The sequence below is a fragment of the Cyanistes caeruleus genome, chromosome 4 (genome assembly GCF_971803275.1).
Source record: "Cyanistes caeruleus chromosome 4, bCyaCae1.hap1.1, whole genome shotgun sequence".
NCBI lineage: Eukaryota > Metazoa > Chordata > Aves > Passeriformes > Paridae > Cyanistes > Cyanistes caeruleus.
In genome coordinates, this window is record NC_141704.1 from 65,010,590 (window position 1) to 65,035,322 (window position 24,733).

A 24,733-nucleotide genomic window follows, 5' to 3' on the forward strand; every position below is an offset into this window, starting at 1 on the left:
AAGATTTAGGGAATTTTGTGGTGTTTTTTCTTGAATTTTGTGGGAAACTGTGCTGATTTTATGGGGCGTTTCTGGAATTTGGTCTAAAGCAAGAGAAAAAACCCCAAACAAACACAACCTTTCAGGCAGAGAAAAGATGTGGTTGCTCTTGAAGAAAGCATTTCATTCTGCCTGGAGAAGAACCTGTTGGGAAAAATATTAGCTTTTAGCAAAATGGCACTGTGCTGTTGCACTTGTTCTAGCACTGGGAGAAAGAACAGGCCCGTCTGTAAGGCTCCTGCAGCTCACCCTGGCTGAGGGTCATTGACCACTGAGCACTGCAGGCATCACTGGCAACAACGATGGTGGAAAATGGGGAGGGAGCAGGATAAATAAATGTTTGCCATTGCCTTAGCCAAAAAACCCCCAGACATCAAAAGCAACCCACCCTCAAAACAAAGCTATGAAAATAGTTTGCCTCTGAATTTAAAGAACTTCAATTAACTCTATGATGTCTGCTTTTGGTTCAGCATTCATCAATCTGAATTTGAATATGCACAGGGTAATGAAAGGTAACTGAGGCTTAAAAATCATGTCTATTGACTTGTGCATAGCCTATACTGAAGCACATTAAAAAGCAGCGTTTTGCTTGAAATCTGCACGGTATTAACTTCATTCAGTCTTACACTCACTAGGTAATTAAATACATGAAGAAATAGATTTTTATTTTTTTTATTAAGAATGCATTATTAATTAGGAAGGCATGGCTTTAGCAGAGTCTGCTGATACCAACATTACTCAGCTAAGTTCAAAGTATGAACACAAGAACTTGATGACAGAAGCAATGTTCATCAGAGCCTCAACAAGAAAGTTGCAGTTCCAAGTTTTTCAGATGTCCTACACTTGCTAAGGCACCTCCAGAAAGAGGAGTCAACTGAAAATAGCACAGGAAATTTGAAACCCATTTCTATATTTTTCTTTTTTTTCCTGAACTTTCTTGTGGGCAACAGAAAACTCCCAATATGTGGAATGCAATGTAGTTTTTATGCCAGAGTCATGAGTCATCCCCTCAGTTTCAACCTGATCCAATGCTCACTTGAATCTTGGAAAGGCTCAAATCAGCAAGATGAAATTAAAATTGTATTCATGAAAGGAGCTCTTTACTCTCCATTCCCCTCCCTCCCCCAAATACATCAGCACCAAGTGAGAAAGGCTCGATTTGAAAGATAATTATTACACAATTAAACTTGGACATAGCTAGTTTGCTACAAGTTCCAGCAGACAGACAAACAAGAGCAGAATCAGAGGTTATCAACCTCAATAGAAATTCCAGCTCATGCTTTCCCCAAAAGCCTCATTTAATTTATCCAGGATTAAAAAATAAAAGAGAAATGAAAAAAAAATCACATAAAAGCATTTCACATAGTATATAGTGAAATACTATCATTTCCACCTGAAATATTCATCATCATTATTATGTTTTTCCATACTAAATTACAAAGTCTCCTGCACCCATCTTCCCAATATCTCATTCTAAGTGCTTGCTTCTTTAATCCCTTAGGAAGCAAAAGGAGCCTCAGGTGTCTCTGGATCAACAGAAACTAAACAACACAGCTTGACAAAGTATATCAAATTGTCAATCAACTCAATAAAGAACTCCCACTCCAGAGATAGCTATCACCAGCTGATGAATTTGGCTAGGGCAGGTTTAGTGAAGAAAAACTAGGTCTTTATTACCAAATCAGTTAGGAGTTGTTCTACCGTACTGCCCGTAGGATGGGAGTACAAACACCATATTCTTCACAGCCTCATCCACAAAGAATTCCACCTTCAAATTAAGGCTGCTTTGGAGTTGGACCAAACCAATGAAAACTCACTCATCAAACACAGTGATGGCAGCATGCTCAGTCTTTGCAATACAAAACTGGCAACTAACAGCACATTCCTGATCACATCTCCAAGGCTGAGTGTACAGAACTGCAGTGGTGGCCAGGCCCTCGCTGACTGCCAAACCTCCAGCCATCATCCCTTCCTCTCACAGCGACAGGGCAGAAAATAACAACAGCAGAAACTAGAAAGCTTAAGCTAAAATCACAAAGGTCATTGATGAAACAGACTGGAGTGCTTTAGAAACTAGCACGCAGATTTAGCTGAAAACAAATCTTATTGATCACCAATTACAATGAATACTTAATTCTATCATTCTGCATTATTATTAGACAGTCAGAGACAGCCAAGCTGACCTCAAGCATGCTGAAGCATCGGGGCCAAGCAGTGCACATCTTCCCAGGAGCTGATTTACCCATCGTTCTCAAGTGAATTCACCTGCACACAGCCCCACCGTACAACTGCTAGGCTGCAAAATAAAAAAATAGCTCTGCTTAAGAGTCAAACCCCAGGACATAGACCATATGAAAGGAAGAATGAAACCTGCAGCATTTGGTTGACCTTCAATGCCCTGAGAAGATGACAAATTTCCCAAGATGAACAAGTGCCCAAAATACAAAGCAAAGGACTGACTTTTAGGGATCAAATGTTAAATAGGCCTGCGAAATTGGAGTTGTTAGGTTGCACATGAAAGAAGGGAAAAAAGAAAAAACCACCCCAACCCTCAACTGCAATTTTACATCCCTCTTGGAAAATTTGCTTTAATAAGAGAGAGGAATGGATACAACCTTCCCCTCACCTGGAGATTTTAATCAATTCAAGCCATTTCAAATCTGGCAAGAAAGCCCTACCACAGTCCCCATCAAACAACATTGCCTTTCATTTTTGCTTCTCATGACTACTTCAGAGCAGTCTAAATAACAGCAAAGAAGGAAATTCAAGTTGCAATTCAAACACTAAGCTCTGGAATCCCACATTGCCTTCAAACACCTGCATGAAACACTAACTTCATGCTCTATGCTCCCTGCTTTCTTCTAGTTTACTGCACAGTGCATTATTTACATAAAACAGAATTTCTTCTGTGGGAAAGGCTTGCATGGTACTTCAAAGCCTGAATAAATCAGGGACTGCAGCTTGAACTAACAAAAAAATCATCCAAAAAATTCCTTTCAATATCTGCATTGTATTACCTTATCATGCTACCTGTCTAGCTGAGTTATTCAGGTATCCACACCAGAAATGACAGACAATGTCTCTCTATGATGATGTGATGTTACTTCAAATGAAAAAAAACAATAAATAAAAATCACAGATTAATTTCCCATACAAATGATGACTCACTACTCCCAAATCCTTCCTTATAGCAGGATGCTCACTTCAGTCTGGAAGTCTTCATGTTGCAGCCTGCAGGAATCAGCTTATTTCCTGTCAAGGGCTGGAAAGCCTTACAGGAACTGGTTTTGGTTGAAGAACTTCTCCAAGGTGCTTACCTGTGGGACTTATCCAGGTAAGGGATGTTAGCTCCCTCTTCTTTGAGGTTCAGTGTCCAACCACTCCTACTGCTGGTAAGAAGAACAGAAGAAACATCTGCCCATAGCAAGGACTGCACTGGTGGGCAAAGTCCAAATTCCATCCTTCAGGGAAAAAGAAACAAAGACTGAGGAATTCATGTCTGTTCAAAATTTCATCCTTGACTACTGAAAGCATTGGAAGCACATGTGTATGTTTAAAAATGGAATTGTCCTCATTTAAGAATAAAAATAATTTCATCCCATCACCATTTTTCTTGGTCCAATCCTGAACTGCAGATCCAAACAGCTGAGAAAGCATGGAATAGTCTGCTGGACAGCATTAAAATGAGCAACTCCTGTATCTTCCTAAGATAAGAACACAAATCACAAAGAAAGGCACTCTGAGAAAAAATTTCTTAGAGGAAGACCTCAATTATTTTCCAGCAAGGCAGGTAATATGCATTTGGCTATTTGTTAGAAAAAAAACCAAAAAACAAACCTGTTTTTATACAAGATTTTACTCATATATTAACTATCACATATTTTGCAAAACAAAAAGAGACCACAGCAAAGTAAAATCCCAATTTTTTCCTATATTTAAGCTGTGATAGTATGTCTGAAATGGGAATCCAGAGCCTCACCAGATTAATATCACCACTTGGACCAGAGAATTTGCCATATCCACTTCTTCTGGTTTCGTTCAGTTGGAGCTTCTGTTTGTACAGTGATGATGGCTCTTGAACATTCTGGGATTTAAAGTAGTCCCTGAAGAGATGGCTGACAAAAATATGATGTTACTTTCAAGATGCTTTTTAATTATTTCTACCCTCATCCAGAACCTGCAAACATCTGATCTCCTTCACTATGCTCCAAGCTCATTAAAACTGGAACGCTAAATAAGAATATTCAAAATATTTTGTTTTGCATTGCTAAAGGCACCACTGCAGGTACTTGACTCATCCTTCAGACTGTAAATAAATAAATGAAGTCTAGGACAGGTCAAATAAAGACACTATGTTTTCTGTGTTTTGTTGGGGTTGGTTTTAGAAGACTTAGGAGATTTGAAACAGATCTTTTATTAAGGAATTGTTCCTAAGGGACTTGACTTACAGAAATTAATTTATACTTGGCAGTGCATTTGATTGATTGCAGTTCCTTTTTTTCAAATACAAACCAGCATTTTCACTACCAGGTGTGGTGGTTGGAAATGTTGGGACTGTAGAACACTGCAAGGCTAATTTCTCCTCCAGTCTCCATCATTTTTATGTAGCTCAGCATTTTCTCATCCTTACTGAGATCTGCTGCAAATTTAAAATACCCTAACAGGGCTGAGAGAGTATTGCAACAGTGTTTATCTAGTGTATCATTACAGTTCTTGTTACCCTAATTCCACAGTTCTGAGCAACAACTCTCATTTTATGGGCAGGTAATTGAGCTCTATGATACATGAATTGATTTGCAGGGGAAATACATTAAAACCTGGCTGGAAAAGAAAATTATTCAGGATCTTCACTCTGATTGCCTTTTACAGCTACCACTCTAGGACCACTGAAAGAGCTTACTTTAGCTCATGTCAATGAAGCTACAATTCAGTGTTTGTCCAAAAAATGTTCACATTCTAAAATGAAGGTTACTGTGGTTTCCTGAGTTATAAAGGCAGAATTAAAGATTACTGCAGATTCTTAGATCAGGACCACTTCCCAGCTCAAGAACTATTTAGTGGGAAGAGCCAAGGCAAAAGGCAGCATTCAAGCAAGTGTTGCTGATCAAGTGAGTTATGGGTTCTACATGAAAATGTTAGCAAGGGTGATCCAGTCAGATCTCATGTCTGCCTGTGGTTCAGCACTGCAGCTGCTAACACCCAGAGCACCAGATCCAATCACTCCTGAGGAGCAGGTTTGTTCAAGCAGGCACTGTTGTTTCAGGACCAGTGAAAGACAGGACAGAGACAAAATTGATAGTACTCCCTCAGTGCAAACAGAACTTGCCCTGCGACAAATTTGCTCCTCTCTGGCCCTACTTTTAACATCCCTGCTCTCAAATTCCTATTTTTAGCAGCTTCTCATAAAAGGCATTCTTACTCAGAGAAGTGAATGTTAGAAGTGTTCATTTGAATGAAGCAAACAATTAAGCAACATCTTCCCTAAAGTGATTTTGTAAAAGTTATGGTTTAGTTTTCTTCCTAATTGCTTGGAAAAATCGGATTGGCGCAGGAAATGGGAAGGGTTGGCTAAAAGGAGTCAGCTGATGGGAAGCAGCCAGTAACTCCTGCTGCTGCTGACCTGCTGCAACTCCCAGGTTAAGAGGACAAGTGCCTCATTTGTAATCAAGTCTATATAAAACACAAAAGAGGCAGAAGGACAAACCTGGTTCATAAAGGCAGCAGTCTGTGACCAAAAGCAGCAGAGTCAGCAGCCAGTGTTTCACTCCTGATGAGAGCCCACTTGCAAAAGTTCCACTTGAGTACCTGCTGCAGAGCAGAGGCTGTTCTTCATTGATGTGTCAAACCATGACAGCCATACTTCTGTTGCTATTCAAAGAACAGGGATAAACTCCGGGGTTTGTTAGGTTTTAAATAGTTTCCAATTTCAGGCCTAATAGAAGGCAAAATGGAAAATATCACATGTAATAGGACTTAAAAATAGAAATATGGAAGAACACAATGTTATACTCATGTTACCTATTACTTTTTTCAGCTGAGCAAAGTCTTCACAAACACTATAAATACATATCTTTTTCCCCCAATGAAAATAATAATAAAAAAATCTGTCTTGTAACCTGAAAGAAAAGAGATAAAACCAAAGCAAACCTGATTCTTGTAAACAGAAAATGTTGCTTAAAAATTGAGTTTGGGGAGCATAAATATTTAATTGCCTTGAGCATGTCTTAGGAATTCACATTTACTCAAAATAGTGTCAAGAGCAAACAAAACTGCAAAACAATCTCTTTTAGTAGGAAATACCTTGTGAGAATCAAGTGTTTTCTTATCATCTTTCACTGTTTCACTTGATGTCTGAATCTTCTAACTCCAACTCCTAGAACAGCATCAGTGGGGGAGAGAGACAATGAACACTCCTTCTGTTATTTGACTGACTGCAAGGTTTTGACATGTAGAGTATTAATAAAAATAATTTATTCTCACAGGGTTTTGTCAGAATAACAAGCTGGTAGCTTTAAATATGGTTAAGAAAATTTTATGTATGTTAGGAAAAAACAAATAAAAAGAAACATTTGCAGTAGTAGGACAAAACCATCATAAAAAAGGTATATAGCAGATATACATATTTATATTCATATATATATATCTCCAATTTCCCAAAGCATTGCTCTAAGAATTAGACAAAACTGGCTACAAAATTCAGATTTTTTAGGTTATTTATTGACTGTAAAGTGAATCCTGACTGACAATAAATATCACTGGGGAACATTAATTATTAAATATACATTGTCCAATCTTTAACAAATCAACTTTAGTAAGAACAGTTTTAAATCTAAAAATAAAAACAATTTCCAAGACACTTATTTTAAGTAATTGCACTAAGAAATAGTAAGACCTTATATATAGTTAAATGACTAGCAGCCAACTCACATCATCATAGTAAGAATAATATATATGTACTGCAATTTTAAGTGTTATGACTTCAAGAACTTGTAGTAATAACCAAGCATTACTTGCTAAATAACACAAAATTTGTCTGATTAAGTCTGTTTAAAAGAATATGCAATGGGAATAACTAAGAGCTGAAATTAATGGTGTTAGCTTGTAAAGACAGAAATTTACTTCTTACAAGTAGGAAAACATGCAATATATTCCTATACTTAACACATGTTCGTAGTACAGACATTCCTGTTAATAAATTTCAGGTTAAAATTGACAAATGTGACATGTTCTACTATATGGAATTTCTTCAAGTGGCTGTTGTTCCATCGGACAACACAAACTAAAAAATGTCCTGCCTCTCAGAAATATTATTCTGTTTCTACTCTTTACTTTATTTTTTTATTTTTTTTTTTCACTTTTAGAAAAACACAGATTTTTTTTTTTTTAGTATTAGAAAAATATAGGACAAAAACAAGGCTTAAGTTTTAGATAGGGAAGAGAGAATAAGGAGATGCTTTATAAGCTGAAATATTTTTCTCTTAAAGCTATGGAGATGGACAACCATGTTCTGAAAAAAACTCCTTTAATTCATGACAGAGTATATTGGGAAGCATGGAGTGTTCAAAGTGTGGATTTTGAGTAAAAAGTAGAGTAATTGTGATACAGTGAGGCGCTGGAACAGAGTGGAGTGAAGATTTGAGGCCTTGAGGGCAATGAGAAAACTGTTTTCCTGCGAAGCTCACAGAGACAGATGAAGAGGACTCATGGCCCATACACACCTCAGAGTGATGTGAAATGGGAGGAGTGAACTCATGGCAGATTTCCGGGCAGCTGGCATCAAACAAATAGAAAACTATAACAGAAATATTTTTCTTGTGAGAAACTCCATAGATTAGCAGAAGAAGATTTCTGTTTCTATACAAACACTGATAAAGAGACTCTAGCAAGAATTGGGACTGTTTTAAACACCAAAGTTCCAAAGTCTTTTGTCTCTATCTTGTCATGTGAACAAGGGAATGCTGGGTAGTGCGGGATAAAAGGGTTTTCTGAAAGTTTATTCTGGTGTTCTTATTCTTGTAGTTTTGTGAATAAACTTTCTTTATTCCTTTTAAGTTTTAAGCCTGTTTTGCTCTTGCTCTAATCCATATCTCACAGCAAGAAATAAGTAAGTTTTCTAGTATTTTTTCAGTTACTGCTTTAAAACCACGACAACTGTGTTTTCACCATCACGTCAGATCAGCTCTTGGACTCACAGCTCACCGCAGACCTCGAAACAGGTGGCAAAGATCTGCACCACTTGGCCTTTCAGAACTTCTCACCCATCTATGACCTTTCTGGGGCCAGCTTCACAAAATGAGGGGGAAGCCATTCCAAAGAACACGACCAAGGAAATCACACAGCACTCGGGATTTGTTCCAGGCATCAAATTTTTAATGGATGATGTGAAGTAACACCGAAGCAATTCCTGTCCACAGAAAAAAAGATTTCAAATGGTTTTGTCTCAAGGACAATCACTGGAGGTTGAAAGTTTCTGGGGCTGAAAGTTACATGAGGTCCTCAACACTGAGCAATCAATATCCCCAGAGTCTAAACTGTGAAATTACTACCTGGGCAAGGAGAACATTTTCAGGATTTGCAACTCATCTCAAAGCCTCAGTAGAACTCAACCAGTAGAATTCCCCTGAGATGGCACTGTGCTCTGGAAGCCCTCAAATACTCACTAAAACAGACTTGACTTTCACTAGGACAGCTGCTCATGAAAATCTGGGGTAAAACCTATGGGAAGTGGCCATGTGCACGCATATTCCTTCTTCCCACAGCAGGCACAATCAAATCCTCCTTTGAATGGCCTCCAAGTTGAGCAGCACTCATTGGCACAGCCTCTTCTCCCACAGACAGGCCAGCGAGCAACACGGCAGCGCCAGCCAGGTGGGCAAGGACAAGAGAGAGCAGATGCCAACAAGGCTTGGAAGCTGGGCCAAGGGAGGTTTACGCTGGCCATTGGGAAGAACTTGTGCCCAGCGTGGGCCATCAGATACTGCAATGGCCTGACAGGGGCTGCTGGAGTCATCATTGTGGCACGGGTGCAAGGCAAGCCAGGCCGCAGCGCTCGGGCCCCGCTCTGCTGGCCATGCTTGCCGCCATGGCTCCCAGCTTGGACTCAACATTCTCTCAGGGCTCTCTGCAGCCAGGGCGTTCTGTGCTTCTGTGACATCACAGCCTCTGGGGACGGCACGCTGGCTGGCAACTGTCCCCAGCTGTTGCTGCGCCCCAGTGCCCAGGCACAGCTGCTCGCAGAGAGACGCCCAGAGCCTCGGTGCTGCTGGCAGAGCACTATGGCTGCTCACGGCTCCTCCGCGCTGCTGCAGCTTTACGTGCTGCTGCTCTTGGCTCATCCCCTCGACCCTGTGAGCAAACCTGAGCGCAGCACGGATGCCTCTCCTCTGCTTCTGGAGGATTGTCATCTGGACGAGTCGGACCCTGAGCGCATCCGGTGGGCGGCCAGGACATTCCTGCTCATCGACCTGCTCATCATAGGAATGGCCATGGGATGGTCGCTCGGAAAAAGAATTCAGAGACGCTGGCGAGAGGTGAGGAGGGGGGTGGGGGGTCAGGCAGGCGGGATGGGGCAGACCTTGAGGGCCTCTTGGGCACCCTTTGGCCAATGCCCTGCGGCAGAAGGGGCCTGAGCTCCTGGCTGGGGAATGCGGCCCAGGGGCTGAGCTCCATGGACAGCACCAAGCAGAGGCGGCAGAGCTCTGCCTGCTGCAGCCTCTTCCCCGGGCCAGCCCAGCCCAACTGGGCCCGAGTCTCTGTCTCCCAGGCCAAAGGCAGCCCCACAGGTGCCGGCCCCGCTCTGCCCCTCTGCCTCTTCCATGGGGATCCCTGTGCTTTGCCTTGCAGCGGAATCTCCAGAGCCCTTCGGGCCGTGCGGGGCCCCGCCGCCATCGAAGACAGGGCTGTCCCACGGAGCTGATGCAGCTGCTGATGGACAACCGCGACCTGATGCGGCTGCTCCTTCGCGACAGCCCTCAACCAACCACCAAGATGGCGGCAAAAGAGGGCAGTGACAGGAGACTCCGCACCTCCCCACAGCTCTGACCTCCAGCGTCGCGCTCCAGCTACAGAACCTTACGGGGAACGGGTGACCAGTGCCCAGCCCAGGCACTGCGACGTTCCCCACCTTACAAGTTAGCCACACCCCTGTTGTTGTTCGATTCCCCACCACGTTTCCCCCAAGAAGTTGACCTTTCCCTTAGTGTTCAGTTCTAAACAGTTGAAGCATTGAAGTTTCTTAGCCTTAAGATTCTTACCCCATAGTCTTCTAGTAACGTTGGATTGTAGATTTTAGAAGTAGTCAAGTGAATAAAGTTCACGTTTTCTACACGTTGCTGTGTCATTTTCTTGAGGTTGCACCTGAGACCTGGGGACTCCTTGAGAGATGGCTTTGCATGGCAGCTCCAGACTGCCTGCAATGGAGAGCCCCCGTGCCCCAGCAGGCTTTGCAAGAGCACGGAGGGCAGCGGGAAAGAAGAAGGTGGCCAATATTCACCTGCCTCCAGCTTCCAAGGAAGCTTGCAGTCAAACCCTGTCTGCCCTTTAGGGGGGACCCTAAAGGCCCCGGCAGGCATCACCATGGCCCCAGGACGGGGGGCTTGCAGCACTCTGGGGCACCAGGAAAGGAGCAGGATCATCCCTGGAAAGCTGTCTGGAGACAAATCCAGAGACGTCTCCCCTGGCATCCAGGCAAGGGCTGAATACAGGCAGGCAATTAGATCCACAGGCTGCCTGGGCTATGGCACCAATCAGTCCTGCTTCATAGATTTCGGGGGGCGGGGTTATACATATATATATATATATATATACGCATATATGTATATATGTATCTACATCTGTATTTAGTTCTTTGTATTTATCCTGTTGACCCTCAAATAGGATTAGATTTCATTTTCCTACAAAACAAAACATCCGTTTTTTGATTTTTAGGAATCAACCATCTGTGCTCCCACTTTAAATCACTTCTCTCAAACTCATTCTGCATCTTGCTCCTTTCCAGCACCATCAAATACCTCTGTTAAAATACAGAGCATCAGTGGAAGGACGACAATCTTGTTACTTGCTTAAGAAAGTTAACTTGGATGACATACCTGCTTTTAAAAATCCAAGAGGAACAAAACCTACACATCAGCTTTAGAATTTCAAAAGCTGCTTCCTCAACTCTTCCACACCACTTTACTCTTTGGGGACATTCAGCAGCAATACCAAACAAGCACAGAAAAGAAATGGAAGAAGAAATGCAGATAGTCAGCAGCTGACCACCTACCAAAATACATTTTAAATGCAGCTCCAAGTTCTCCAAGAGCAAGTTTGAAGTGTAAATGGAGACACTCACACAAAATTACTACCAGGTGGTACTTTTGGCATTTCCTTGGGCTTTCCTCTTCATTTTTTTTTTATCTCTCACCTAAAGCAAGAGAAAAAACCCCAAACAAACACAACCTTTCAGGCAGAGAAAAGATGTGGTTGCTCTTGAAGAAAGCATTTCATTCTGCCTGGAGAAGAAGCTGCTGGGAAAAATATTAGCTTTTAGCAAAATGGCACTGTGCTGTTGCACTTGTTCTAGCACTGGGAGAAAGAACAGGCCCGTCTGTAAGGCTCCTGCAGCTCACCCTGGCTGAGGGTCATTGACCACTGAGCACTGCAGGCATCACTGGCAACAACGATGGTGGAAAATGGGGAGGGAGCAGGATAAATAAATGTTTGCCATTGCCTTAGCCAAAAAAACCCCAGACATCAAAAGCAACCCACCCTCAAAACAAAGCTATGAAAATAGTTTGCCTCTGAATTTAAAGAACTTCAATTAACTCTATGATGTCTGCTTTTGGTTCAGCATTCATCAATCTGAATTTGAATATGCACAGGGTAATGAAAGGTAACTGAAGCTTAAAAATCATGTCTATTGACTTGTGCATAGCCTATACTGAAGCACATTAAAAAGCAGCGTTTTGCTTGAAATCTGCACGGTATTAACTTCATTCAGTCTTACACTCACTAGGTAATTAAATACATGAAGAAATAGATTTTTTTTTTTTTTATTAAGAATGCATTATTAATTAGGAAGGCATGGCTTTAGTAGAGTCTGCTGATACCAACATTACTCAGCTAAGTTCAAAGTATGAACACAAGAACTTGATGACAGAAGCAATGTTCATCAGAGCCTCAACAAGAAAGTTGCAGTTCCAAGTTTTTCAGATGTCCTACACTTGCTAAAGCATCTCCAGAAAGAGGAGTCAACTGAAAATAGCACAGGAAATTTGAAACCCATTTCTATATTTTTCTTTTTTTTCCTGAACTTTCTTGTGGGCAACAGAAAACTCCCAATATGTGGAATGCAATGTAGTTTTTATGCCAGAGTCATGAGTCATCCCCTCAGTTCCAACCTGATCCAATGCTCACTTGAATCTTGGAAAGGCTCAAATCAGCAAGATGAAATTAAAATTGTATTCATGAAAGGAGCTCTTTACTCTCCATTCCCCTCCCTCCCCCAAATACATCAGCACCAAGTGAGAAAGGCTCAATTTGAAAAATAATTATTACACAATTAAACTTGGACATAGCTAGTTTGCTACAAGTTCCAGCAGACAGACAAACGAGAGCAGAATCAGAGGTTATCAACCTCAATAGAAATTCCAGCTCATGCTTTCCCCAAAAGCCTCATTTAATTTATCCAGGATTAAAAAATAAAAGAGAAATGAAAAAAACCACATAAAAGCATTTCACATAGTATATAGTGAAATGCTATCGTTTCCACCTGAAATATTCATCATCATTATTATGTTTTTCCATAGTAAATTACAAAGTCTCCTGCACCCATCTTCCCAATATCTCATTCTAAGTGCTTGCTACTTTAATCCCTTAGGAAGCAAAAGGAGCCTCAGGTGTCTCTGGATCAACAGAAACTAAACAACACAGCTTGACAAAGTATATTAAATTGTCAATCAACTCAATAAAGAACTCCCACTCCAGAGATAGCTATCACCAGCTGATGAATTTGGCTAGGGCAGGTTTAGTGAAGAAAAACTAGGTCTTTATTACCAAATCAGTTAGGAGTTGTTCTACCGTACTGCCCGTAGGATGGGAGTATAAACACCATATTCTTCACAGCCTCATCCACAAAGAATTCCACCTTCAAATTAAGGCTGCTTTGGAGTTGGACCAAACCAATGAAAACTCACTCATCAAACACAGTGATGGCAGCATGCTCAGTCTTTGCAATACAAAACTGGCAACTAACAGCACATTCCTGATCACATCTCCAAGGCTGAGTGTACAGAACTGCAGTGGTGGCCAGGCCCTCGCTGACTGCCAAACCTCCAGCCATCATCCCTTCCTCTCACAGCGACAGGGCAAAAAATAACAACAGCAGAAACTGGAAAGCTTAAGCTAAAATCACAAAGGTCATTGATGAAACAGACTGGAGTGCTTTAGAAACTAGCACGCAGATTTAGCTGAAAACAAATCTTATTGATCACCAATTACAATGAATACTTAATTCTATCATTCTGCATTATTATTAGACAGTCAGAGACAGCCAAGCTGACCTCAAGCATGCTGAAGCATCGGGGCCAGGCAGTGCACATCTTCCCAGGAGCTGATTTACCCATCGTTCTCAAGTCAATTCACCTGCACACAGCCCCACCGTACAACTGCTAGGCTGCAAAATAAAAAAATAGCTCTGCTTAAGAGTCAAACCCCAGGACATAGACCATATGAAAGGAAGAATGAAACCTGCAGCATTTGGTTGACCTTCAATGCCCTGAGAAGATGACAAATTCCCCAAGATGAACAAGTGCCCAAAATACAAAGCAAAGGACTGACTTTTAGGGATCAAATGTTAAATAGGCCTGCGAAATTGGAGTTGTTAGGTTGCACATGAAAGAAGGGAAAAAAGAAAAAACCACCCCAACCCTCAACTGCAATTTTACATCCCTCTTGGAAAATTTGCTTTAATAAGAGAGAGGAATGGATACAACCTTCCCCTCACCTGGAGATTTTAATCAATTCAAGCCATTTCAAATCTGGCAAGAAAGCCCTACCACAGTCCCCATCAAACAACATTGCCTTTCATTTTTGCTTCTCATGACTACTTCAGAGCAGTCTAAATAACAGCAAAGAAGGAAATTCAAGTTGCAATTCAAACACTAAGCTCTGGAATCCCATATTGCCTTCAAACAACTGCATGAAACACTAACTTCATGCTCTATGCTCTCCAATACATAGAAGCCATTTATTTGCATAGCCTTTGGCTGCTAAAGATGGAACCTGCATTTCTAGGAGCAGATGGGCCTGATTCTCACCTTCCCCCGACACACATGAGCAGTGTGGGCCCTGCCTTTCTGGGCACCTCACACTTACTTGATTCAAACTCTTGACTTTGCTCTCTGGAACACTGCCCTTCCTGAATCCAGCCCAAGCTACGAAGCAGCCACACACCTGCTGAAGTTGCCATTCTTGACATCTGCCTCTCCCCATCAGGATGCCTTGCAAAAACTATTAGGATCCAATGCTGCCCGTGTCTGCTGCAAGGAGGAGCTCTCTGGCTTTTTTACTCCTATCTTTAGAACATTCTCTTTCTAAGGTCATGACAGCTGGGGACAAATACAGAGCAACACCTTGAAGCATTAACAAACAGAAGCAACAGAAAACAGAAGCTGCTGCATTTCCTGTGGCCATTTGAGGGTGAAACTGCAAGTGTGAAAATATTGCAGTTCTGTCATTCAGGAAGAAGCACACGTTCCAAAGGAAATCCATTCAAAGCAGATTATACAGCATAGATTTGTTATCCATTTGAAGTTATTAACTGGAAGCCAAAGAAAGATTTCTTTGGTAGCCTCACAGGTTTATCTTCAGCATTTATAATGGAACAGTTACTCTGCTTTAAATTTAAGTGTTTCTTTCCCCCAACAGTCTCATCTACCTCCTCACCAAGCTGATACGGAATAGAGGAGCACAGATCGTGTGAGGAACAGATTTGGAATTACATAAATGGACTTACCATGTGGCTACAACTGATATTTCCAGCTCTGTGGCCTAAGAGCATCCATCCAATGTCCTGCCAGTCCAGCACTTCCTGATGGTATTTGAAGCCACTGCTTCCACACAAGTTAGAACAATGCACTTCTCCTTTGAGGTCATCTGGCTGCTCCAAGTGCAACAATGGAGCCACCAAGTTCCACTTGCAAGGTCAGCATTACAAATTTAAAACCTTCCTGTTACAAAAGGTAAAGGCTCTCCAATCCTGCTGGAAACAAGAGCTTTGAAGAAACCTAACTCTTCCAACTTCAGCTTGCTTCCAACTTGAACGGTATCAGCTTTTTTAGATAATAAAGGATTGTCTGTAGATTACTGTGGATTAAAATTAGAACTGCAGACCTGACTATTAGTCTCAAGTTTGCTGGTGTGAGGAAGGTGATGGTCCTTCTTATCCATCCCTGGAATCACCATCATGCACTGTCTTCACTATCTCCAAGAGGTATTTTTTTTTTCAACGTGGATAAACTATTTTAGGAAGTTTGGAACAGGGAGAATGGCTGCCTTCCATACAAATCAAACAGGTTCCATTTCCAAGTGATTACAATTGTATCAAAGTCTTCAGGCCCAAATAGGTGTAGCCTCTGTGAAATACAGAAGCCCTTATGAAAGGCTCACTCAGAAGGTGTGAATAGAATAAAAAAGAAATTCATTATAAAAAAATGAGGAAGGAAAAAGCCTTCATTCCCAGCACTGCAGAATTCCAGCCAAGTAAAATCTGACTCACTTTACAATGAAAGGAAAATATTTGAGTGGTGGTGTCAGGGAGAAGGCGAGGATATACAGTGCCAGGGAGGATTCTGCACTTAGAGATGCTGAGTATCCAGCCAAGAGACAGAAATTCAATTGCCAAGGCATTTGAATGAAGTCAATTAAGTCACATCACCTTTTCTATTTCAGTGTTTCCATCTGACAAGAAAGCAAAGGCGGGCAGCAGAAAGCAGGTGAGCTGCTGCACTCAGGGGTAGGGATCAAATGAACTATGCTGGTTCCATATGCACTATGGGAAAAGCAGGCAGAAGAGAGGAAGAGCTCTAAAATTAAGATGGAATTTTAACCTCTTCCTTCTCTGTTGACACTGACTGTAGGCATGTCTAACAGCTTTTCAGACAATTGTGTTTGATTTTGTTCCACAAACCTTACCTAGATCCACATTCATTAGCTGACTCTCTGCTGCCATCAAAATTGAGGGAAGGAACACCTTTTAGCACTGCTTAGAAACAGAGGAGATCAAACTAAACTCTGCAGCTCCAATGAGCGAAGGAATTATGTCCTATCCACCTTCATGAAGCCGCAAAGACCAAAATCTCTTGAGAGCGTGCCATTTCCTTTCAGCCTTGTGCACTGAGCCTTCAGCTCATCACGGATCAAAAGATGCTGCACTAAATTACAAGAAAAATGACTGCATTCTGTTTAGTTGCAATCCTGGTAGTCATAACAAATCTTGTGTGCATCAGATGGCCTCCAGAAAAATCACATGCAACAGCAACACCATCCTCAGATGCTCTCCCAGTACCTTACCTAATCATTGCTCCGTCACTGGACAAGACTTGTCCCCACCCTTCACACCTACAGCAACAAACCTACAAATCTTCCAAACATTTCTTCAATTCCACACCCCTCCGGAACATTCCCGCTTAAAACCGCACAGCTGCCCACGGGACAAAGGTCCAGTGTTACAAGCTGCTGCTCTCCCTCCACACAAGCCCCTTGCACATCTTGCACTGCTGCTCTGAAACTGCACAATTTGTCAGCAGCACCATTAGACTCAGAATTGGGAAACAATTCCTTCTGCTGGGTTAAGTTGGAAACAGTTCAGGCTACAGGAGTTCTTTATTATTCACCCTCATGGAATGCCCCTGCCCTTCAGAGCTCAAGCACTCCTGTGCAGAGCATCTCATGGAGCCAAAGAGAAAGGACTGCTGTCCCAAAAGAAGAGTCTGGGAGGAACTCCCAGTGTCCTTCATGCCTTGAGAAAGCTAAGGAGCAGTCACTGATGGCCTAAAGGGTACAAATTCAGTTCAGATGACAAATTTTCCAGGGTGATCCCCCTCCTCTTTATCTTCTAACACAACTACAAACAAACCAAATGATAGATTTCACAAGGAATAAGGGATGTTTAAAAGCAAATCTCTAAACTAAGCCTGGCATGCTCACCCAGGAGTTCAACACAGCAAGGCAGGCACTCTGCACTACCTAGTTCATGGCAAGAGATTTCTAAACTCTACCAAATGAAGTGAAGAAATGAAACAGAGAGCAATAGAACCGTATTTTAATTCATTTCAAGGCATGGAATAACACAGAATCTTTTCCATGAAACTAGGGCATTTTTCTCCCTTATCTAGTGCCCAAGTAAGATTAGAAATTGGGAAAAAAACCACTGAAACTGCAAATGCATTTTGCCCCCAGCTAGAAACAAAAGGTAATTATTTGAAAACTAGAAAAAACTCCAAGAGGAAACGTAAAACATTATGGAATATGTATTATTTTTATCACCCAGAATTCCCCATGTTAAAGGCACAGAGAAAACCATCATTCAGAAGTGGGAAAACAGAGGGACTGTACAAGTGAAATGGAGTTCTGACAAATGATGCTGTGTAGAATATGGGTTCCCAAACCAACAGAACAAAGGCACCCCGACAGCAGCAGCCTCAGAGATTGTACATTGCAGCTGAAGCACGGGGGTTTCTGTAGATTCACCTTGTAAACTGGCACACTTACTTGCCAAGGCTGCTGAACTTCTTTCACCTTAAACCACAAAACCTCCCAGTCCTTCCACAGCAATCACTCCATCAAATCAAGGCAGACCAAAACATGTTCTTTGCGCTGTTCACAATAAGATGAAGTTATGTGCCCAAGAGATACCATTTGAAGTCAGAAGGAACAAGCCAGCAGGTGTAGAAAACTGGTATTTGAAGAAGTGACAAAAAGACAGCAAACTGAAGCCCATGCTTAATACAAAACCCCATGATTAATAGAACACAAATGCAGATGGATATGATAAGCTTGCACTGTCGAAGCTAAAATCATTTCTAACAAAAATCACCACATTTCCAAGAATTCAGTACCACTTGTGGTGGCCACTCCTGATCTCTACATAATATGTCAGCAGTTCAATTGGCAAGAATCTCTTTATCTAGATCCAAGCAGGGAAGAAGTCAAGGTCCCAGTGATATGCAATTCTGTAGCTTCATTAGAAACCTTTCATCCTGCAATAGTTGAAATCCAAGCGAGAAAAGAACCTGTTTGGACACCAACTATCCTTAGTAGCAACGTTTTGCAGCACGCAATTTGAAAAGGTTAACCTGCCAGGCAATAATACAGACAAGAAAAATGAAAAGGAGGGCAAGGAGAATCATCTGCTGCTGAAACTGCTCTTCTACAAAAACAAAGTGATATGAAGATTCAGCCCGTGAAGAACACATTCCTCAACCAGGAGAGAAAAACACAATTCTTAAAAATCTCCTCTGTCGTTCTGATTGGGAACGGTGGGAAAGAACGACACGGACTCTCAAGGGAGTCACAACAGGAGAATCTTCTCTACTTTATTACTCTAGGCTTGTCTAATAGACAGATACGTGGAAAGTACAGAAAGGAAACTCTTATTGCTTAGTAAAGTGCTACATCACCATCATTGGTCAGCGGGGCTCACCACCCCCCTGACTTTCTCCTGCAAGGAAAACAAGAGGACAGACAAACAGCACCTGGCAGTTGTTTTCTGTCTCTGAGGATTGTTTTGAAATCCTCCTATGAATTCCCAGGCTAGCTTCTCGGGCAGGACTGATAGGCCATGGGGCCTGCAGTTTCTGCAGCTCTCTGCAGCCTGCTCCAAAGCTAGCATCCATACTCTCCACTACATAAGAAATAGAAAACTGACTACAAATCACGTGTTCACTACTTGTTGCTTGTTCACTACTCAGACATCAGAATTACTACCACAATACTAGAAGAACAATCCAAGAAACATATTCCAGGGATGCATTTTAATTCATTTGCTGCTGCCAGCCGTGCTGTGCTTTGCTTCTATCCATCCACCCTGCTGCAAAAAGGTTCAATTGTGTTTTCACCATCACTTCAAATCAGCTCTTGGACTCACAGCTCACCACAGACCTCGAAACAGGAGGCAAAGATCTGCACCACTTGACCCTTCAGAACTTCTCACCCATCTATGACCTTTCTGGGGCCAGCTTCAGAAAATGGGGGGGAAGCCATTCCAAGGAACACGACCAAGGAAATCACACAGCACTGGGGACTTGTTCCAGGCATCAAATTTTTAATGGATGATGTGAAGTAACACCGAAGCAATTCCTGTCCACAGAAAAAAAGATTTCAAATGGTTTTGTCTCAAGGACAATCACTGGAGGTTGAAAGTTTCTGGGGCTGAAAGTTACATGAGGTCCTCAACACTGAGCAATCAATATCCCCAGAGTCTAAACTGTGAAATTACTACCTGGGCAAGGAGAACATTTTCAGGATTTGCAACTCATCTCAAAGCCTCAGTAGAACTCAACCAGTAGAATTCCCCTGAGATGGCACTGTGCTCTGGAAGCCCTCAAATACTCACTAAAACAGACTTGACTTTCACTAGGACAGCTGCTCATGAAAATCTGGGGTAAAACCTATGGGAAGTGGCCATGTGCACGCATATTCCTTCTTCCCACAGCAGGCACAATCAAATCCTCCTTTGAATGGCCTCCAAGTTGAGCAGCACTCATTGGCACAGCCTCTTCTCCCACAGACAGGCCAGCGAGCAACACGGCAGCGCCAGCCAGGTGGGCAAGGACAAGAGAGAGCAGATGCCAACAAGGCTTGGAAGCTGGGCCAAGGGAGGTTTACGCTGGCCATTGGGAAGAACTTGTGCCCAGCGTGGGCCATCAGATACTGCAATGGCCTGACAGGGGCTGCTGGAGTCATCATTGTGGCACGGGTGCAAGGCAAGCCAGGCCGCAGCGCTCGGGCCCCGCTCTGCTGGCCATACTTGCCGCCATGGCTCCCAGCTTGGACTCAACATTCTCTCAGGGCTCTCTGCAGCCAGGGCGTTCTGTGCTTCTGTGACATCACAGCCTCTGGGGACGGCACGCTGGCTGGCAACTGTCCCCAGCTGTTGCTGCGCCCCAGAGCCCAGGCACAGCTGCTCGCAGAGAGACGCCCAGAGCCTCGGTGCTGCTGGCAGAGCACTATGGCTGCTCACGGCTCCTCCGCGCTGCTGCAGCTTTACGTGCTGCTGCTCTTGGCCCATCCCCTCGACCCTGTGAGCAAACCCGAGAGGAGCACGGGTGCCTCTCCTCTGGTTCCGGAGGATTTCGACCTGGAGGAGAAGGACTCTGCGCTCCTCTGGTGGGCGTCCAGGACACTCCTGCTCATTGACATGCTCCTCATAGGAATGGCCATGGGATGGGCCCTTGGAAGAAGATTTCAGAGACGCTGGGGAGAGGTGAGGCAGGGGGTGGGCGGTCAGGGGCAGGTGGGATGGGGCAGACCTTGAGGGCCTCTTGGGCACCCTTTGGCCAATGCCCTGCGGCAGAAGGGGCCTGAGCTCCTGGCTGGGGAATGTGGCCCAGGGGCTGAGCTCCATGGACAGCACCAAGCAGAGGCGGCAGAGCTCTGCCTGCTGCAGCCTCTTCCCCGGGCCAGCCCAGCCCAACTGGGCCCGAGTCTCTGTCTCCCAGGCCAAAGGCAGCCCCACAGGTGCCAGCCCCGCTCTGCCTCTCTGCCTCTTCCATGGGGATCCCTGTGCTTTGCCTTGCAGCGGAATCTCCAGAGCCCTTCGGGCCGTGCGGGGCCCCGCCGCCATCGAAGACTCGGCTGTCCCACCAAGTTGATGCAGCTGCTCAGGCAAAACCGTGACCTGATGCGGCTGCACCTTCGCTACAGCTCTCAGCCGAGGAGGCCAACCACCAAGACGGCGGCAAAAGAGGGCAGTGACAGGAGACTCCGCACCTCCCCACAGCTCTGACCTCCAGCGTCGCGCTCCAGCTACAGAACCTTACGGGGAACGGGTGACCAGTGCCCAGCCCAGGCACTGCGACGTTCCCCACCTTACAAGTTAGCCACACCCCTGTTGTTGTTCGATTCCCCACCACGTTTCCCCCAAGAAGTTGACCTTTCCCTTAGTGTTCAGTTCTAAACAGTTGAAGCATTGAAGTTTCTTAGCCTTAAGATTCTTACCCCATAGTCTTCTAGTAACGTTGGATTGTAGATTTTAGAAGTAGTCAAGTGAATAAAGTTCACGTTTTCTACACGTTGCTGTGTCATTTTCTTGAGGTTGCACCTGAGACCTGGGGACTCCTTGAGAGATGGCTTTGCATGGCAGCTCCAGACTGCCTGCAATGGAGAGCCCCAGTGCCCCAGCAGGCTTTGCAAGAGCACGAAGCAACCTGAAAGCTGCTGTCAGAAGGCTGTGCTTCTTATCCGATCGAAGCAGCAGCACGCGCATTGGAGTTTGGCAAGCACTAAAGAGCTGCAGAAGAGCTTTGCTTAGCAAAATGGGCCAAGAAAAAGCATTTGCTTCATGGGTCTTTGTCGTCGCCTGGAAACAGGTAGCAGCATATGGAAGGGGGTTGTACACGTGGTTTCTTGCCTCGCTTCTCTGCACTTGCAGGGGCTCCCCCCGCCCACCCCGGGCTGCGCTCTGCGGCAGTGCTGCCGCATTGTGGGCACAGAGCGGTACTGCAGCTGTGCTCCGAGCCGGGCGGGGCCTGGCCGAGCGGGGCCGAGCAGGGGCGAGCCGAGCCGAAGCGGGCCAGAAAGAGCCGAGCCGAAGCGGGCCGGAAAGAGTCGAACCGAACCGAGCCGCGTCGGGCCTCCCCCCCGCCCCCCGCCGGAGCTGGCCGGGAGGACCGCGGCAGAGGCGTTAACTCCAATGCCTGCCGCCGCAGGCGCGGCCGCCACCCAGCTACGGAGCCGCTGAGTCTCGCCGCCATCGTCCTCGCCCCGGGAAAGGCGGCGGAAAATCGGGCGGAATGCTCGGAGTCGGTCGGCGTCGGCAGGTTTTTCGTTCAGGCATGTAAGTTAGACAGACGCGCTGAAAGCAGCGGGGGCCTTACTTGTGCCATAACAAAGATGGCCGCTCTGCCGGAAGTGGCTTCAGCCACAGCAAAGATGGCGGCGAGGAAGGGCGGAAGTTACGTCACGCCACGCAGAAGATGGCTGCCAGGTCGTGGCCGGCTTGTCCTTCCAAGGATGGCGGCCAAAAAGGCGGGAAAATAGAAGGACCCCGGGCAGTGGGTGCGTGAATTCGACTGCCTGACAAACACCCTGGCGTCGACGCCGCCCCGTCGCAATTTTCCGCGGCTGCTCCAGCCGTGCGGACACGGGCTGTGCGCTCGGCGGCACCGGGGCCGAGCGCGAGCCGGTCGGGCGCCGACAGGCAGCGGTGACGACGCCGCACTCTGCCGGGGTCCTTGACGCGGCCGCTTTTTCGGGCTTCTGGCACTCGCGACGACCCGTACCATGCTGCCACTCCTCTCACTCGGTTCCCCTATTTATTTAAAAGCTTGGCATTTAAATGAATAATATAGAAATTAAAATATAAAAATCTATAATAAAGAAATGCATATAGGGTGATAGATAGGGAGATATATAGATAGGGAGATAGATAGATAGATAGATAGATAGATAGATAGATAGATAGATAGAGAGATAGATAGATACATAGATACATAGATAGATAGATAGATAAATCTTCCCATAAACACGACCAAATTCTAGAAAAATATCTCACCAAATCACCACAAATTCCCACAAAATACATGAAAAATCCCTCAAGATCCCTAAATCGCCTCAATATCCCACAAAATCACACAAAAATCCCACAAAACCTCCACAAGTTTCCACAAAATCTAAGAAAAATTCCTCAAAATTCTTCAAGTCTCCTCAAAACCACACAAAGTTCGTGAAAAGGCCCACCAAATTCCAGAAAAATCCCACAGAATCTCCACAAATTCCCACAAAATCTAAAATAAATTCCTCAAAATTCTTCAAGTCTCCTCAGAATCCCACACAATTCCAGAAAAAACACACAAAATTCCAGAGAAGTCCCACAAAACTCCCTAAATCATTTCAAAACCCTACCAATTCACAGGAATGTCCCACAGAATCTCTACCAATTCCCAGAACATCCCACAAAAATCCCACCAAAATCATTAAATCTTCTGAAAACCCGACCAAATTCCTGAAACTCCCCATAAAATCAGCACAGTTTCCCACAAAATTCAAGAAAAAACACCACACAATTCCTTAAATCTTTTCAAAATACCACAAAATTCCTGAAAAGCCCCACCAAATTCCGAAGATTTTTCCTGGAATTTTATTGGATACTGGGGAGATTTTGTGGGATGATAGTGGAACTTTGAGAGACTCTTCTGGAATTTGGTGAGATTCTGTAGAGAACTGACGAATTATCAGGGATTTTTCATGTATTCTGTGGGAATTTGTGGAGATTCGGCGGGATTTTTGTGGATTTTGGCCTAGTTTTGAGGAGATTTAGGGAATTTTGTGGGATTTTTTCTGGAATTTTATTGGATATTGGGAGATTTTGTGGGATGTTTGTGGAACTTTGAGGGACTCTTCTGGAATTTGGTGAGATTCTGTAGAGAACTGACGAATTATCAGGGATTTTTCATGTATTCTGTGGGAATTTGTGGAGATTTGGTGGGATATTTTTCTAGAATTTGGTCGTGTTTTGAGAAGATTTAGGGAATTTTGTGGGATTTTTCCTGGAATTTTGTTGGATATTGGGAGATTTTGTGGGATGTTTCTGGAACTTTGAGGGACTCTTCTGGAATTTGGAGAGATTCTGTAGAGAACTGACGAATTATCAGGGATTTTTCATGTATTCAGTGGGAATTTGTGGAGATTCTGTGGGATTTTTGTGGATTTTGGTAGAGTTTTGAGAAGATTTAGGGAATTTTCTGTGATTTTTCCTGGAATTTTGTTGGATATTGGGGAGATTTTGTGGGATGTTTCTGGAATTTTGTGGGGGTTTTCAAGAATTTTGTTGTATTTTGAAAAGATTTAGGGAATTGTGTGGTGTTTTTTCTTGAATTTTGTGGGAAACTGTGCTGTTTTTATAGGGCGTTTCTGGAATTTGGTCGAGTTTTCAGAAGATTTAGGGATTTTTGTGAGATTTTTGTGGGATGTTCTGGGAATTGGTGGAGATTTTGTGGGACATTCCTGTGAATTGGTAGGGTTTTGAAATGATTTAGGGAGTTTTGTGGGACTTCTCTGGAATTTTGTGGGTTTTTCTGGAATTGTGTGGGATTCTGAGGAGACTTGAAGAATTTTAGAGGAATTTGTTTTAGATTTTGTGGGAATTTGTGGAGAATCTGTGGGATTTTACTGGAATTTGGTGGTTTTTTTCAAGGACGTTGTGTGGTTTTGAGGAGACTTGGAGAATTTTGAGGAATTTTTCTTAGATTTTGTGGAACCTTGTGGAGGTTTTGTGGGATTTTTGTGGAATTTTGTGGGATATTGAGGCGATTTAGGGATCTTGAGGGATTTTTCATGTATTTTGTGGGAATTTGTGGAGATTTGGTGGGATATTTTTCTAGAATTTGGTTGTGTTTTGAGAAGATTTAGAGAATTTTGTGTGATTTTTCTTGAATTTTGTTGGATATTGAGGAGATTTTGTGGGATGTTTGTGGAACTTTGAGGGACTTTTCTG

General features: G+C 43.7%; 1 long non-coding RNA gene across 1 annotated transcript; it reads right to left on the reverse strand.

Moving 5' to 3' along the window:
• Positions 1-951: 951 nt before the first annotated feature.
• LOC147653711 (uncharacterized) lies at positions 952-21,881 on the reverse strand. The gene is made up of 4 exons (XR_015285748.1): positions 21,238-21,881; positions 6,340-6,412; positions 3,357-5,971; positions 952-2,335 (listed from the first exon to the last, which is right to left on the reverse strand). It is a non-coding gene; the product is annotated as an uncharacterized LOC147653711 (long non-coding RNA).
• Between the last annotated feature and the right edge of the window lie 2,852 nt (positions 21,882-24,733).